We start from the raw sequence: 19,192 nt of genomic DNA on the forward strand, positions 1-19,192 counted from the left end.
TTTTACTCTATTCAAGATTGTAGCCATTTCGACCCCAAAAATGTCCTTATCACTTAATTAAATTTGGTTTAATTAACCACTTTTAGTTCCATAAATTTGTCGGGCCAAAAAAACAAAATATTAATTTAAAAAAAGTTGTACGCCTATGCGCTGAAATTTACTGATTTAAATTTGTATGTGCATATATTTGAACATATGCGTAAACTCACCACGACAACAACCACAGCAGATCTTTAAACAAAAATTTAAATACTGCTGAAAACCTTCGGAAACCACAACCACCGTTGCATTGGCTTTGAGTGGTTTTCACATAAGGTAAAGCATTATCACAACCATAGAAGTTTAAATGTACTTGTTCGTTTTGTTTATTGTTGAAGATTCAATCTCATTTTCGATTGCTTGAGTGGAGTATTCCCCGTTGGCTCAACTTCATTTATTACCCTCTATTACAGAGAGTAATATTTTTCAAAACGAACTGATAGTGTTGCAAAATTTTACTGATCGCTACCAATATCATGATTTCATCCCGGCGAAGGGAACAATCAATTGGCTTCTCAGTTTTTGAAAAAAAAAGTTTTAATGTACTTTAAAAATATTAATAATCATTTAAGGAAAAAACTTTTCCTTTGAGTAATAATTAATTCATACACAATGGGATGTTTATGACTCAGATGATAATGTAAGAAATCATTTAAGTAATTACTAGTGCTTTGTGATATGCATAACAATAACAAGTTCTGGTTTAAACCGAAGGGAATATATTATATGTTAGGTTTCAAATCATCATACGTTCTAAGGCTTTAAAGTTGATATGATTTATGTATTATGTAGCAATGGTTCTGTAATAATGTATTGGATAGACTTATTAAAATCTGAACTCTTTGCATCTCATATAATTTAGACTACTGTGCACATTAACCAATGTGAATTATTTTTTATGGCATAAGTAAAGTTGAGTGATGAAAATGCTTTATCATCATACATAACCTGAGAACTTTTTTATTAAACTTGACAAAAATAATTAAAAACATGTTGATGTGGTTATGCGGAAAATAATAAAACATACTGAAATATTTTTCAATAACAATCATTACTGAACTTTATCTGAAAGAATTAAACGAGGGTTATGGTGTTATAATCACTTGACGTTGGTTTGCTTCACTGAGGTGAAAGCTCAATTATTGCAATTATTCAATATTTACTGATATTAATATTATTCCATATAGCCGAAAGGGAGCATTAAAGCGCTGTACAAGAAAATTATTTTTTTCCTAGACTTTCAGCTAAAATTCTGAGATTTGGAATGTGTCACTGTGTTTGTTGTAAAGGGATACCTCTTTAAGATTTGTACTAAAAAAATTATTATGAATAATTTGCGAAAAATTAATTTTCAAAAAATTACATTACACATGAACCGGACTATATATATCTGAAACTATAGGCAAAACGAAGTACACTGGCACTTACAATTTTTCGTTTCTCATCCTGTTGACCTTTTAAAGGACATTCAAAGTTCAAAAATGTTAAAAAATATTTTTAATACTTGTACTCAAAGATGTTATTGCATTCAAGGATAACATCAAAAATGCACTTGGAAAATTAAATACTAAAAAATCCTTTGAGAACATTCTGCAATTTTTTCAAAGAAATATAGGCGTACAGAAATAAAGCCCCAAGAAATAACGCCCCAAACGGGAATGAAAATGGACCCCAATTTTTGGGGGCTTTTTACAATTTGAAAAATTGCCCCAATACAAAAAGGCCCCAAACTAGGAAATTTGGCCCCAAAAAAATATTGCAATTATGCCCCAAAATTTCATTGGGGCCAAAATGCATTTTTGAAATTGGGGTGCATTTGCAAAATGCATTATCACCCCAAACAACGAAAATGCAATTAGGCCCCAAAGTATGCATTTACGCCCCAAACTATTTATTCACTTAAATTTGGGGTGTAAATGAAGCCCTAAATTTGGGGTGTAATTTCTCTTATTTTCCAGTGTACTAGCAGGCGTTTATGAATGTGATAAAAATTAAAATTTTAAGTAAAATTAAAGACGATTGCGTAGGAATCGCAAAATCTTTGGGAAGTGGATCGTCGGTATCATGTACCGTTCATAATGTTTTTCAGAAACATTGTGATAAGTGAGTATTTCTGTACCAATTTCTATATACATATATGTATGTGTATATTTTTATAGTTTTCAGCAAGAATCACAAAGTATATATTTTAACAAAAAAAAAAAGAAGTTTGCATCACATCGTTAGCAAAAAATTTGTGCCGGCTCCAAAAACTCCCCATCAAATAGTTGAAGCATTTATGCTCGAAAAGGTGTGGACAAATTTCGGTCTGACCAAAAACCAAACAAAGCCGAGACAGACTTTAACTACTCCATATCTCCAAATCAAGTCAAACAGAATTAGAAAGAAATGGAAAGTAGCTGAAGAAAAATATTTTAAAAAAATAATTTAAAAAATCAAACAGAATTAGAATAAGTTGAGAGTAGCTGAAGAAAAATATATTTAAAAAAACCGCGCGATTTTTTAAATATATTTTTCGTCAGCTACTCTCCATTTTTTTTAATTCTGTTTGAATTGATTTGGAGAGAAAAAATATATTTAAAAAATCGCGCGATTTCTTCTCCATTTCTTTCTAATTCTTTTTGACTTGATTTGGAGAGAAAAAATATATCTAAAAAATCGCGCGATTTTTTAAATATATTTTTTCTCTCCAAATCTCCAAATCAAGTCAAACAGAATTAGAAAGAAATGGAGAGAAAAAATATATTAAAAAAATCGCGCGATTTTTTAGATATATTTTTTTCTCTCCAAATCAAGTCAAAAAGAATTAGAAAGAAATGGAGAGTAGCTAAAGAAACATATATTTAAAAAATCAAACAGATTTAGAAAAAAGGGAGAGTAGCTGAAGAAAAATATTTTTAAAAAATAGCGCGATTTTTTTAAATATATTTTTCTTCAGCTACTCTCCCTTTTTTTCTAAATCTGTTTGAATGGATTTGGAATGAAAAAATATATTAAAAAATCGCGCGACTTTTTTGTATATTTTTTCTCTCCAAATCAAGTGAAACATAATTAGGAGAGCAGCTGAAGAAAAATATATTTAAAAAATCGCGCGATTTTCTCTCTCCTTTTTTAGTATATTTTTTCTCTTCAAGTCAAGTCAAACATAATTAGGAGAGTAGCTGAAGAAAAATATATTTAAAAAAATCGCGCGATATTTTCCTTCCTTCCTCTGTAAAAAAGGAAAAATAAATGCCTTAGCATTTTTAAATAGGATGGTGTTTGAAGAAAACGCTATATGCACAAATATGCTCCCAATGGAAGATGAGGTATATAAATTAAACATTGTTAATAGGTGTATCTTTTTTACTTTCTTAATGTTGCTGAAACATTTATTCAGCAGCTTTTCCTTTACACAACTGTCAAAATCTGCAACATTAGTAATAATTATTACCAATTATTATTACTTATCATATAATTTTTTGAATTCTATGAAATAAGTGTTTACTTTTGCTTATTATTACTAAAAATTATTGTTATTTTGAGTCCTTTAATTTTTTTCGCTTTTTTTTAATAAAGTTTTCGAAAGTGCACCCCATTTTTTGATCATATCTTTATAAAAACTTTAGAAAATGCACCCCAATTTCTTGTTTTTGTTAAACACTAAAATATATTTAGGCCCCAAACATGTGCAAAAAGGCCCTAATGAAAAATTCAATTAGGCCCCAATATTATTTAGACCCCAATTTGATTTTCAAATTTTCGATTTACTTGTTGTGAAGACAATTTGGCCCCAACAGTTAAATGAAAAAAGGTCCCAAAAAGACGAAATTAGACCCCAAAAGTTTTGTTGTTGTTTTTCATATACCTGTTTGGGGCCTATTTTCATTTTCAATTTGGGGTGTTATTTCCTGGGGCCTTATTTCTGTACGCCGAAATATATGTTAATATCCTTTATGTAGTGCAACCGAAATTTCAATATCCTAGCTTTGTAAGTTATTTTTAATAAAAATACGAACAAACCATGTTCTGACACCGCGGCATGATAGAAGATCAAAGATAAGAAGACACGTGTCCCGGCGGTTTTCCCCATCACTTTCACTTTCGCGGTTATGGGTATCCAAAGATTTGAGGCCTTGTTGTTAAAAGGAGTCATTTATCAGGCTCATTTTTTCTAAACCGCTAAGAATTTTAATTTGCTCTCAGAGGCAAAGTTGTAGCTGTTGTCTTAAAGAACTAATCCCGAACACATAAAATCCACTAAACCTCATCATCAAGGTCAAATTTCCTTTATGACTTTTTTCTAGGTTTTGGTTTACAGATAAGGACCGTTCATACACAGTTCGTATATTCCAGAAAGTTGTTCACTGATATCCTTGCTTTCGTGAATATTGAGCGGTTTAGTATCTAGTGACCAGGATCAGAGAAAAAAGGATAAAAATTGAATTTGCTTTGACCTGTAAGAACAGCTTCTACAGATCTAAGGAATATTATTGTAGTTGGTTGTTTGCTGCAATTCTGATCAGTTTGATATCTGTAGACCGACCCCCAGAAAAAATTATAAAGGAAATTTGACCTTGACAATTTTGACCTGAAGATAAGGTTTGGTTGATTTTTTGTGTTCGAAATTAGTTCTTTAAGACAAGAGTTATAACTTTGCCTCCGAGACCAAATTAAAATTCTTAGCGGTTAAGAAGATATGAGCCTGACAAATGATCCCTTTTTCCATACCCAAATGCTCCCAGGAATAGTGTGATCCACTATTTAAAATACTGCGATATTTATTTTTTATCGTTAATGCTGTGGACTATAATGAATATTTTGGCACTTTTAACGATCTTTTATAACAACATAAGAGTAAACTGATCGAAGTGTCATGTATTCATTTGCAGAACATTGTTACTATGGTAAGGCTGAAAATATATTACTAATTTTAAGTACTCTAGTAAAGGATTAGATAGAATATTTTTTATTTTTTTTTTTTGTAGAAGACTAATCCGGTAGAAAAGCAAACACTTTATTTTTTTCAAACCTGTAAAAATAATTATGCCAGGCACTGTATGTCAGCTCCCTACTGCTTATAAGATAGTGTTAGTGATATTGTGCGAATGACTTTAGCCTATCATCAACCAAATAATTGGCCCATACCAATGCGGCTCTAGACCCCGTAAATCCACGATTGACCAGTTAAACGCATTTTACACTTGAACTTAAAACAGGTGTTCTGTGAGTTTACGTCATTTATTTGACAGATATTGTATGGAATTGACAACTTAAATGATGCATGTTTTATAAAACATGCTAAATGTAAAATGCGTTTTATTTACCCTGTGCAGATCGGCACCTACCATCTTTTTGTCGATTATGGAGCACAAGCAGGCAAGGCAGTGCTTGGTGTGTTTGAGAAAAAATTCTTCGAGAGATATACGTTGATGGTAAATATCGACGTAGCACAGTGGACAAAAATCGAAAAATGTGATGTTAACTTTTATATATGTTTACGTTTCTTTCTTACAGTAAACACATCATATACGACGAATCTGAAAGAATTTTGTCGATAAGTGTATCCATAACGAAGTTATAGCTCTTTTAGTATGAAAAAATATTTCCCAGGCAATCTAAATGATAATCATATGAAAATTACACGACCACTACAATAATTGTTTGATAATATTGGCAATATTGATAATATAAAATATTTTAGTACAATAAGTTGACATAAACTGGATATGGTCAAAGCACCGTTATAAAGAATTAAAAATTTAAATTTGTTAAAAAAATATAAATTCTTAATATTTCGTAGAGTATATCTTTTGACTGCCACCTTGGCTCTTGATTTCCGTTAGTTGGACATCTCTTCCGAAACGAAATGTTTAAAAACATTCTGCCCATCTCTGCAACCTTCTGAGATATATCGGTGCAGATTTGGATATACCCAATATATATCTTTTCCCGATTTTGCTACAACTCGTTAAATTTTGATCAAATTTGGATATAGCCCCCATATATATCTTTCCCCGATTTTGCTATAACTCGACATTTTCTTAAGCTCCTGAGTAGTTTCACCGATTAAAGCAAAAATCCCCCGATTTTGCTATAATTCGCTCTATTTTTGATGAATAGCCTTCAAATTTAACATGGGATGTTTCCTCAAGCCCCTGTACACTTTTACTGTTGACCTGTGTCGATGAAAGTTTGCACAATAACTTATGAGCTCACAGGAATGAAACATATCAACTTTGGTCCATTCAGGTTTGAATATGCCTTCCATATATAATTACGCCCGATGTCATTCAATTACGAATAATTACGTCACATTTTCCTAATTTAATCAATATCTCACATACATTGCGTGTTTAGTGCATCGAATACATAAAATCTTACGAAAATATATATAGAGATACTAGCAAAGTGCCCGCTACTTCGTATGCGTTAAATATACAAAACAAATAAATAATATATAATATAGAATGGTGAACATGGAAACATTTTGTGTACTAATACGTACCACTTTAGTCCGATTTTCGTCACGCCTACACATCAAGATAAATCCACATTTTTTGAGATATTTTAATTGAGGTTCTCAGCGCAAATATGGCCTAACCCAACAACCGCCATCCTCACTTGCAGCTCTATCTCTTCCCCCAAAAATCAATTATAGAACTATTTAGTACTTTCATGTAAATACATAAATACGAACCTCCTCCTATTATTTCAAAATTCCCTTTACATAATAACAAATTGTACCAAAACTTGTGCCATTTAGAACTTTTCGTATATTTATGGTTTATATTTCTTAAATCTCACGTTATAAGCAAATGATAACAGTAATCATAATTCCAAATCTCACGAATCCAGATCTATCCGTTCATCCAATACAAAATTGTACCATACATGGAACCATTTCGTACCTCTTCTTCTTCTTTATTTGCTAATTCGTTTTCCGAATGTTAGCGACCAATATAATACAAATATTTTTTTTTCTTATTTTTTTTTAAGTCGCTCAAATCCAAGTTGTACCAAATTTAGTACCGTTTAGTACTTTTCGTACATATAAGTACGAATTTCCAAAACTTCCTCAATCCTACACCCCAACAGTAATCTTAATTCCAAACTTCAAGATTCCAGCTCTAGCCGTTCGCTCAAATCCAAATTGTACCAAATTTAGTACTTTTCGTACTCATAAGTACGAATTTCCAAAACTACTTCCATATCTCAATCCCACACTCCAACAGTAATCTTAATTACAAATTTCTTGATTCCAGCTCTATCCGTTCGCTCAAATCCAAATTGTACCAAATTTAGTACTATTTAGTACTTTTCCTACCCATAACTAAAAATTTCCAAAACTTTATCAATCCTACAATTCAACAGGTATTAATTCCAAACCGTACCCATAAATAAAAATTTTCAAAACTACCTCAGTGCTATGTTCAAACAATAAGCTTAATTCCGAATTTCAGGATTCCGATATATCCGATCACTCAAATCCAAATTTGGTACCATTTAGTACTATTTGTATCCAAAGTACGAATTTCTAAATCTATCTCTATCAACGCTCCAACATCAATTTTAATTCCGAATTTCACGATTCCAAATGTGTCCTTTCACTGATATCCAAATTGTATCAAATTTAGTACTTTTCCTACACATAACTACAAATTTCCAAAACTTTATCAATCCTACACTCCAACAGTACTCCTTATTCCAAATCTCGGGATTCCAGCTCCCGAAATGCAAACTGTACCAAATTTGGTACCATTTAGTACTTTCGTAACCATGAGTACGAATTTCTACACGCCATCAGTAATCTTAATTCCAAATCTCTGGGTTTCAGCTGCATCCGATCACCGTAATCCAAATTGTACCAAATTTGATACCATTTAGTACTTTTCGTATCCAAAGGACGAATTTCCAAACCTACCTCTTTCAACACTCCTACAGTAATCGTAATTCCGAAATTCAGGATTCCAAATGTATCCGATCACATAAATTAAAATTTGGTACCATTTAGTACTTTTCGTATCCATAACTAAAAATATCAAAAACTTCATCAATCCTACACGCCAACAGTAATCCTTATTCCGAAAATCGGGATTCCACCTATATGCGTTCACCCAAATCAAAATTGTACCAGATTTGGTACCATTTAGTACTTTCGTACACATAAGTACAAATTTTCAAAACTACCTCAGTGCTATGTTCAAACAATAAGCTTAATTCCGAATTTCAGGATTCCAGATACATCCGATAACTCAAATCCAAATTTGGTACCATTTAGTACACACCAGCAGCAATTTTAATTCTGAATTTCACGATTCCAAATGTATCCTATCATTGAAATCTAAACTGTACCGTACCGGTCACCGTAATCCAAATTGTACCAAATTTAGTACCATTTAGTACCTTTTGTTCCCATAGGTCCGAATTTCCAAACCTACCTCTATCCAACTCTCCAAAAGTAATCTTAATTTCGAATTTCAGGATTCCAAATGTATCCGATCACCCAAATCCAAATTGTACCAAATGTGGTACCATTTAGTACTTTTCGTTGCCATAAGTACGAATTTCCAAAAGTATCCCAATCCCACACTCCAATAGTAATCATAATTCCAAATTTCACCATTCCAGCTCTATCCGATCACTTAAATTCATATTGTACCAAATTTGGTACCATTTAGTACTTTTCGTACCCAAAAGTACGAATTTCCAAAATACCTCTATCCTACACTCCGACAGTAATCCTAATTCTAAATTTCAGGATTCAAGTTCCATCCGTTCCCCCAAATCCAAATTGTACCTTATTTGGTACTATTTAGTACCTTTCGTACCCATATGTACTAATTTCGAAAACTACCTTCATATCTCAAACCTACGCTCCAACAGTAATAGTAATTCTAAATTTCAGAATTCCAACTTTATCGGTTCGCCCAAATTCAAATTGTACCAAATTTAGTACCATTTAGTACTATTCGTACAAATGAGTACACATTTTCAAAACCACCTCCTTATATCAACTTATCTTCTTAACCTTGATTTTCATTCCAAATTTCAAGATTTTAGCTCTATCCGTTCACGTAATACCAAATAGTACTAAATTTAGTAACTTTTAGTACTTTTCGTACACTTATAGTTCGAATTTCCAAAAAACCTTTGGTACACCTTTCTAACTCTCCATCAGTGACCTTCATTCCAAGTTTCAAAGTTCTAGCTCTACCGGTTCGCCAAATACAAACGGTACCATATTTAGTACCTTTTAGTACTTTTAGTACCCTTCCAGTTCGAATTTCGAAAAACCCAGCCTTATCTGACCCCTTCGGACCAAGAGTGATCCACACCCAAAATTTCAGGATTCTAGCTTCAGCCGTTTCGTCTGGGCGTTGATGAATCAATCAGTCAATCAGTCAGTCAGTCAGTCAGTGAATCAGTCACTCTACTCTTTTATTAATATAGATATCCAAATCTAGACCGAGTTTTGTCAAAATCGGTAAAACTGGAAAAGGGCCTAAGAAAACATACCATATTAAATTTGAAGGCTATTTTTCAAAAATAGACCGATTTATAGCAAAATCGGTGAAAGACATATATGGGGGCTATATCCAAATCTGTACCGATTTTTGCGAAAACAAATCATAATCGGTAATACCACTCAGGAGCCTTAGAAAATATCAAATATAAAATTGTAAGGCTATTTGAATATAATTAACCAAGATATATCAAAATCGGGGAAAGATTTATATTTATTGAGCCTTTTTTAAACACAATGAACATAAATGAATTAGATACATAATATAGTCGGTGTCACGCTTAAGTGTTCCATACACCAATTGCCCGTTTTGAGATAATCACATTTTAATGTTTTGCGTCACAACTGCTCGGAGCTGACTTAAGAAAATATTTATATTTTTGACTTGGATTATTAATAATAGCATACAGAACATATTTGCAAAAACATATGAATATGATAGTTATTGATATATAAAAGTTATAGAGAATTTTATAAAAATATAGTGTTTGTCGATTTTTTCCATATCCACACTTATGACACAAATGTAAAATATTGTAGCTTATATGGAACAAAGTGACAAAAAATGTTTCTATCTTTGCCTCAATGAATTAAAAACTTCTAATTCGAAAATACAATTTCTGATTTTTGAAATGTAATTTTATACCCTACACCACTATGTGGAAAGGGTATTATAAGTTTGTTTTGAGAAAAAATCATGTAACACCGCTAAATATTCGTCAGAGACCCCAATGTGGTATACCATTCTTCATATCAAAGGGTGTATATTCAAAATACGACCAAAGATGTGCCTCATCGAAATAATGGTTTTAGACCCCAAGTATGTTTGGACGAAATTCGTTTGAGACAATTTGGAGTCGATTTTGCCCTGTCCGTCCATCTGCCTCTCTTACTGTCTAGCTGGTTGGTGCGCACGATAACTCCGGAACGGATCAACCGATTCGAACCAAATTTTACACTTCGCATTATTTTGCCCAAACTTAGTTTAATTTCGAATATGAGCTATATCGGTTCACTCCTATGGGCACCTCTCCCACAAAAGTTCAAAATTTGTCTGAAAAATTGTGTGAACCATAACTGTCGAAGTGAGCAAACGATTTGGTCCAAACTTTCCATATATTGTTATTCCTTCCAGATATAGATCGGGTAAGAGTATATCGGTCCACACTTTGAGTACCTCCCTCACAAAATTCGGAAAAGTGAAATTTAAGATTCCTCTCGAATCGTTTTAAATTTTTCAGCAGATTGTCCGTGCGGTCCGCTTTACGACGGTAGAATTGCAATGGCAATTCCATACTTCCTGAGATTATGGCCGAAAAGCTCCAAGAAACCCTGAAAAACAAACAAGAAATCTAACTAAAATGGCAAATCCGCAAGATAACTCTCAAGGGGATTTTCTGATTGGTCCAGACTTTGCAATCCTATTATTTCATACAGTCATGTCCTTCGAGTACCCCCCCCCCCCCCACCACACAAAATTTGGGAAAAGTGCAGTTTGAGGACCCGTCTCGAATCTATTTTAATAATTTTGTTGAAGAAGGTTCTTTTCCATACTTCCAAAATTTTCAAAAAATAATTCTCAAACTTTTTCTAAAATCAGAATTTAGTTTACTAAAATTGATTTGGTATAGCCTTACGTTACGATACTTACAGATTCCACGTATTTTGAAGCAAACTCGTGATACAGAAAATAATATATATATGGTATAATTATTGTGGGTTTATCACCGTTAGCGCAGCTGACTTATACTATCTTCTTTGGTGTGTAACTGAATATGAATAATTTTCGGATTTATAAAAATTTTTGCATGCAAATTAGTTCACTTTCTATTCATTATTAGTTATTTCTACCGGTATAAAATCTATTTTTATATCAAATATATACCCACAATTAACTATTTTCGAATTACCTTGAAAAGCACAAAACTACGTGCATTATCAAGCATATGTGAGATACAAGTGCACAATTTTTGGACGACTGATCATCAATAAGCTCACAATTTTCCCAAATATCAAATATTAGAGACATTGTATTCTATATATATTTATTTATATTAGGTGTATTCCAAAAATGTACCTGATATTTAAACACAATTTAAAGATGTAGCAGGAGATGCTAATCTAAGTGAATTTTTCAGATTTGGCATATGTTTTAGAAATGTATAATTTATATAATTGTTCCACATACATCCCAGTAGGGACAAGGGAGGTTTCTCTTATATCAATGGATTCAGATTAGGTCATTGGTATGTGACCTAGTTTTGATCACCGAATCCGAAAGGCGTGCCCTAAGTTGCCACTTGTAGCGAAGTTCTTCATGGCTGAAATACTCAGGAAATATCGCCAACATTACTAAGGGTTATTTTGCCACTGTTGAAAATTTGATGTGGCCAGGAAACCAGAAATTCAGCGTGCAAGGCGGTTGCACATAGCTAATTCCTAGAGGTCGTGGTGCAGGGTATCACATGGTCTGCTACGTCCGACTATAGCCTTTGATTACTTACATCACCGTGTAATATAAGTGAACAAATGGATGGTACGATACCATATAGTCGAAATACTATGAAAACGTGGCTAGCATATTGCTGCCAAAGATATATGAGGTGAACTACGATGCCTCTTAGAATATATTCGACGGCATATGCTCGACGGCATATGTAATTACGCCGTGTGTTTACGATCAGAAAACCTATTTTAATTATTTTTTTACTTTGTTTAGTTAACATTTACTCATAACATTTTTGTTTTCATTATCCGAATAATTGGAATGTTTAATTAAGTGTCATAGTTCTTGAATTTCATGGAATTTTAAGACAAATTCCAATTTTTACGGCCAATTTTTCAAAGAAAATGGTCATAATTTAAACCCGATTCTCGAATTTCAATCATGTGTTACCAATGCTTTGCATTTCAAACTATTTTAGGAGTGGGATGCTTAGCAATATACTTTTAGGCGCAAGGAGGACCATACAGCTTACCCTTTCATATACGATGCCAATCATAAAGGCAAAAAAAACTCTTAATTTTTGTATTGCCAAATTTTATTTTGTATACTTTATTTTAATGAAATTAATATCAATATGTGTTAATTTAAAAAAAATATGTAAATAATTAAAATATCAATATTAAATATTAACAATATTATTTGTTCTTGAGTTACATATGTTAACAACAATTCTTTGACCGAGGGGCTTTAATATTTGAACATCAGGCAATAAATAATATACAAACATACTATCAGCTGAACAATTCTTCAAAAGATTTATGAAATCTTGAAGCCGTATGATTTTGATATTTCTTTAGAATTTCTCAAAATTTGGGATAAAGGTAACATTGTGGTGTATGAAAATTTCAATATATTTTCCGCTTTTTCAAGTCGATTTCTCTATTCGTGATAACTTCCTTTGCTATTGCCACATGTAAACGAAACTGAAAAGAGGCACAAATATACATTACAATTATTTAAAATACTGAAAAGTCATCAAAAATTATAAACAATTTTTGTTCTATGTTCAATTGTTTTGACAATATTTTCAATATGTATTTGTATTTACACCGCCTCGGGGCATGCAATCGCCGTACAGTTGGTCTCTGCACTCTCATCAGGAGAATCTTGGTAACCATCACAATACAAATTCGAGGTTATGGCCACGATAACAAATCTGCAAACATAAAAGAAACAAAGATGTGAGATGAAAGGGAGTAAAATGTGGGAATAATAACACTGGTCAACAAAAATAAAAAAATGACTGTTTTTATCGTATTTGTTTGTCTTTTTAACTCAAATTGTAGAGTTGCGTAATCTTGTTCCCAGTTCCTTGTCCTAGTTCCAAAACGTATGAGTAACACCACGAAATATAACATGTGATATTAAGTATACGCAGTTTGTTCAAAGAAAAAATGTGGGCCATTGGAACTGCGAAATGAACTAGGTAGTTCCATATAGTTCCTTTGGCACAACTCTATCGAGTTATTTTCATATCCGAAAGCAGAGAGCTGATAGACTAAATATCAGCTCTTGTTTTCGATATATATGTAGCTCAAGACCATATTTTACGATTTTTTACCAGAGTTTCATTATCCTTGGCCAACAGAAATATTTTGTTGTGTTTTTTAAACATGAGTTTGTTACGAAGATGTCATGTGATCGATTTAAACAGTTTTTGCTATATTCATCGTGAATATACATGAGCAAATATAGTAGACCCATGTCAGACTTTGTAAAAATTGTGTATTTTGAGTGCTTTAAGCCATAATTACGATTTCAAGACATTACATATGTAGGTGTATCTATTGTAAGTCAAAATGTGTTGGACGTCCACGGCTATCTTCCAGCGATAATATCATCTTTATTAATGGGGAATAACATCTCAGATATTGGCGAGGGTCTTCACAATTTTATGATAAATTCTAGACCTGCATTGAAAAATATTACATAATTTACGCTAGAAATCGAAGTTAAGGGCTATTTCGTAAATGATTACAACAAACACATAAAGGATTTGCTCATATACTTGGATTTCAAGGGCAAATTATGTAAAAATTTTCAACGTGGGTCTAGAATTTATCATGATATTTTATAGACCCTCAACCTCATCATTATTATCTCTGAATGATAGTAGTGGACGTCTCACGCATTTTGACGTAATTATGGCTTAAAGTAATCATTATCACAATTTTTACAAAGTCCGACATGGGTCTTCTATATTTTTCCACGTATATTCCCGATGAATATGGCAAAATCTGTTTAGACCGATCGAAAATAAATTGTTCTTTGTAAAATTTTTGATTTTTTTTATTGAATCAATATTTATATGTACACATGTAATTTATTTTGGCTAAAATAATAGCTTAATTATCGCTATTTGGTCAAAATTTTGTATTGGACTTATAAAGAATTGTCCGATATTGAATATTATATTCAAAATGAAATAACTTATTTAATAACGATATGCTATCAAAATAGAAGACCTAATAAAAATAACTGCAATGGAAAACTGGAATGCAATCGGTGCGGAAACTTTTTTTAACGGTAGGGAAAATTTGAAAACGCATTTCTTTATATTTTTTTGAAATTTCCAAGAAATGGAGAAAAAGTTATATCCCTATGGTCTATGTGCTGAACATAAATAAAGTTCCGTGTTTAAATTTTGTTCGTGTTTCGTTAACATTTTCCATAACGTATAAGCAACGAATACGCCATCCATCGCTAAGGCGATTTCATATTAAGCATCTATACAATTGCAAATTGAGTTTGACATTTCCAATTTATTGCAGCACATGTTGAATCGTTTATAAAAAACAAAAAACTTAAGTGCCAGTAACAGCAACCGTAAACGCACGGAATATGAAATGACAAAAATTGATGTTTATTCTTAGAACTGGTAAGGTAGGAAATCCACTTTTTTCAAATGATAAATTCTTGATTGTTTCTGCGGAATGGATTAAATATGTATATTTACTGGTTTGCAAAAAGAGTTTGACATTCCCAATTTATTGCAACACATGTTGAACCGTTGAAAAAACAAAAAATTGAAGTGTCAGTAACAGCAACTGTAAACGCTCGGAATTCCATTCATACACGGAATATGAAATGAAAAAATTTATGTTTATTCTTAGAACTGGTGAGGTATAAAATCCATATTTTTTCAAATGATAAATTCTTGATTGTTTCTGCGGAATGGAATTATAGCAAATTGGGAATGTTTCTTTAGACAATTATGCACATTCGATGAAGATACAATATAGAGGATGAGCATTTGTAGCTAGATGTGAAACTATATTTTACCCTGTCTTACCTCTTAGTAAAGATGAAAAAATTTCCCAACTAGTAATAAGTTGTATTAATAAAATTAAAAAACTCTAGGAGTAAGCCAGGCTTAAAAAAAACAATAATTTTCTTAAATAAAATAAAAAAAATTAAAATCTCAATTTTCTTCTGGCGAAGACTTGGTATTTCACAATTTTGAAAATGTTAATCTAAAGTAGGATTGTTCAAAGGGCGCCCTTCTGCTGTCGGTGTGTGTCGATTTGCTCACTCACACAATTAAAAAAGAGAGCTTTTGCTTTTGAAATGACAATTTTCAATACACATTTTTTTCTATGGCAAAAGACAAACCAGCATACTAAAATTACTTGAGATAATATTACAAAAAAGTTTTAAACTGCATGTTTAATAACTAGAAAATGATCTAAACGATGATGGAAAATATTTAATATGTACGCTTATTGTAGGCTTCTTCTGTAGAAGCAGAACATTTTAATAAATATTTTTTGTTTTGGTATTTTATAAAATGACACAAAATGTTATGTTGGGATACTATGGGAAATATTTGTATTTTCAAACAAACACAATCTCAAAATATGTAGAGTGCATTTTTATGGGAGCTATACCAACATATGGACCAATCTTGATAATTTTTTGCAAGGAGGAGTCCTTTCCCTGGAGACAAAAAATGACAAATTATAGCAAAATCGTTTAATAAATATGGGATATAAGTAAAAATTAAACGAATCGGGGGTACCCTAAAAAAAACTATATCGAAACATAGACCCATATTGAAAAATTTTTGTAAGAAGATTTTACACGGAGTGAGAACACGGAATGCGACCCATTATTACCCACAGACACAAGCTGAGTTTTTGCAAAATTTCAGAAATATATCTCAATTCGTTTGCAATTCGCTCCGCTAGATCAGTGGTTTCGACTACAGTGCAATGGGGGAATACTCCAGACTTAAGCAATCATTTACGAAAAATAATTTGTATAAACACATTCTACAATTATACTTATAAGCTAATAATTAGCATACACATTCAATATTTTCAAGAGAATCATGTTTCGTTTATTCTCCAGTTGCGACTCAAGCATTTACAATTCTAATATAATCTTTTCTCAAGTAATGTTGGTTTGTTGGGTTGTCTTATGTAATACAAACAATTTGTGTATTGAAAAATGTCATTTCAAAAACAAAAACTCTCTTTTTTAATTGTGTGAGTGATCAACTTGACACACACCAACAGCACCTGGGACACCAATTGAGCACTGCTGATCTAAGGTTAACTGAAAGGAAACAACTAAGAAAAATCCGTAAAATATTTTTAAAAGTTTTAATTTATGAATGCGTCAGTGTTTTATGAACACTCACGAGATGATATTCATTAAAAACAGCATATTTTTATGATATTTTATGATGGTATATGGGTGATACATTACTTATAAGCTGTGATTTAATGTTAGGAATGTGATCCCTCTTTAAATGCAATACCACTACACTTAATTACCCCCAAAAATTAGATTACCAGCTAGAAAACAAAAACCTCCATTATCTTCTTAGTCCAGTCAAAATAGACATTGAAATAGCAAAAATTCCAACAAAGCTGAATTTTGGTGAAGAGCTAGGGTTTGCCATTAGAAGCAATATCCTGAAAGTCCCCACCAAACCCATGCGTGCAAAAACAGTTATAGATACAGTCGTGGGAATTAAAAACATATGCATAGACTAGACTAAAATAAAACCGTGGGGAACGTCAATTGTCTACAAATTATCGACTTAATGTGCGATAGAAGAATCGTTTAATTCGTCGTTAGGCAGTTGGCCCGCAGACGGTGAGGAAATTCCTTACTATTTTCTTGCTCATGGAAATTCCAATAGTTATACACTCCATGTAAATAAAAGAGATGTTTCAACTAGTTTATCGTTGGACATTCACACTGCTGGCGGAATCGTTTTACTGCTCGTTCTTTGTCTTTAATCGACAAAGTACTACTCGCTCACCACTATGAAACCCTAAAACTCGCTTATAATCGAGCTTGTTAGCTTGTTCGCACATTCTATCCCTACTTATCACACGTCCATCACTGTCGGTTGAACAACTGCCTTATTATAGTGTAACATTACAAAACGAACATTTTGATCAATGATTGTAGACAATTGACGTACCCCACGGTTTTATTTTAGTCTAGTCTATGCATATGTTTATAATTCCCACGACTGTATCTATTTTATTATTTTTTGGTTTTTAGTACATTTATCTTAAACATTGCAATGTATGTTTAACATAAAACCGTTTAACTTAAAAAGTTTTTTACCTATTTTTATTTCCTAGAAGGAACCATTCTTGCTTTAAAAAACACATCATTTATATGCACTTATAAGGAAAATACGCACATATTCATGTGAAATGGCTAAAATAACCGCAGTAACCGGGTCTGTTCCCCCAAAAACTATATGTTTCCTTTAAGAGCGAAATTATGCCTACCTTTTGAAATAAAAATCAAACAAAATTGGAGCGTGTTTAGTTTAGTTATTCTAATGGCAAACCCTAGATTTCCACCAAAATTCTGCTTTGTGGGACTTTTTGCTATTTCTCCCTTATACGCATGTCTATTTTGACTGGACTATCTAACGAATACTAAGAGTGTTGGCGATAATACGCTTTGTATTGTCTTTTGTTTCCCAAGGTTTTTGAAAAAGTGAAAATCAAACAAATCTTCCTAAAATCAATCACTCTGTGCAATATACGCAACCTGAGGTTTGCAAATTCATGGGGTTTTCTCGTTTTGACGTAAATTTTCCACAACATTAAGTACGTGGCACACACAGAGCACCGAAGCAACATCATCTGTCGGTTGCCAGTTGGTTGGTCGGTCAGTAGGCAAACGAAACAATAGTTGAACAAAGATCATGGACGGCACAGGCCATAGGAAATACATACGTCGTCTACTACTTCCACTATTACTACAGATGATGTTACTCGGATAAATGATGATAGAACAAACAGCAGCCGTACTAACTAACATTCACTTCCATAAGAAGCTATTGACAACAGCACTAAATATAAATATATGTGTAAATGTTTGTATTTACTGCATCTTTGTTTATCAGAATTATCGCCACAGTCATTCTTGTGATTGCACTTCAGTGAAGCACTAATACACTTTAAGTCATTGGCACAACGAAACGGATCTAGGCGACAGGCGGTGCCCTTACATACCTCTTTCTCACGACCATTGCGGCAATCCAAATAGTCAACACAACGTTTATCCGTGGGCACACTTGGACCGGACAACCGACTGCCATCCGAGGGTGGTATGTCGCCGGGTTGATTGCAAAATACATCGGTCGATTGACATTTTACATAAGCTGTAGCTGAGCAAAATCAAAGGAGAAGAAGACGGTTATGCATTGTTAGTATCAGCAGTTGGGTGTCGGTTGGTTGATATTTTCAACATTGCATCACAGCCATAAAAAATGTTTGCAGACGTTACAATCATTCGACGAAATGAAGAATTGGCAGCCAGACTAGGAGATATGTATATGTATATATGTATGTATAAAGATATGAAATGAAATATATTTACATACATATATAGATTATTGACAATTTATTACAGTGCCAGTTGGTTGTTTGTTTGCAGGTTGCGCAGCATCAACAGCAAACATTTTCCAAGAGGAGTATCATCGTTATGGATATAAAGAGTACCACGAGGCCAAAGAGAATAAGAATGTCAAACAAACTGAATTTTGTTTTTGTTGACATATGAAAACAAACGAATATGATATGCAAACGAAACAAGCGACAAATGCCGTTAAAACAATGATGATGATAGTCCAGTCAACGAAAACAATAAAAAAGATGAAGGAA

The 19,192-nt window shown here is 32.6% G+C and overlaps 1 long non-coding RNA gene across 1 annotated transcript in view; it reads right to left on the bottom strand.

The window, feature by feature from the left end:
• Window positions 1-13,102: 13,102 nt before the first annotated feature.
• Window positions 13,103-19,192, bottom strand: part of LOC141396734 (uncharacterized) — a 611,272-nt gene continuing 605,182 nt past the window's right edge. Inside the window, exon 7 of the long non-coding RNA XR_012411234.1 lies at window positions 13,103-13,206. This is a non-coding gene — a long non-coding RNA (uncharacterized lncRNA). The remainder of the gene's footprint in view (window positions 13,207-19,192) is intronic.

This window comes from Musca autumnalis, unplaced genomic scaffold (genome assembly GCF_047663935.1).
Source record: "Musca autumnalis isolate F117 unplaced genomic scaffold, ASM4766393v1 scaffold_3, whole genome shotgun sequence".
NCBI lineage: Eukaryota > Metazoa > Arthropoda > Insecta > Diptera > Muscidae > Musca > Musca autumnalis.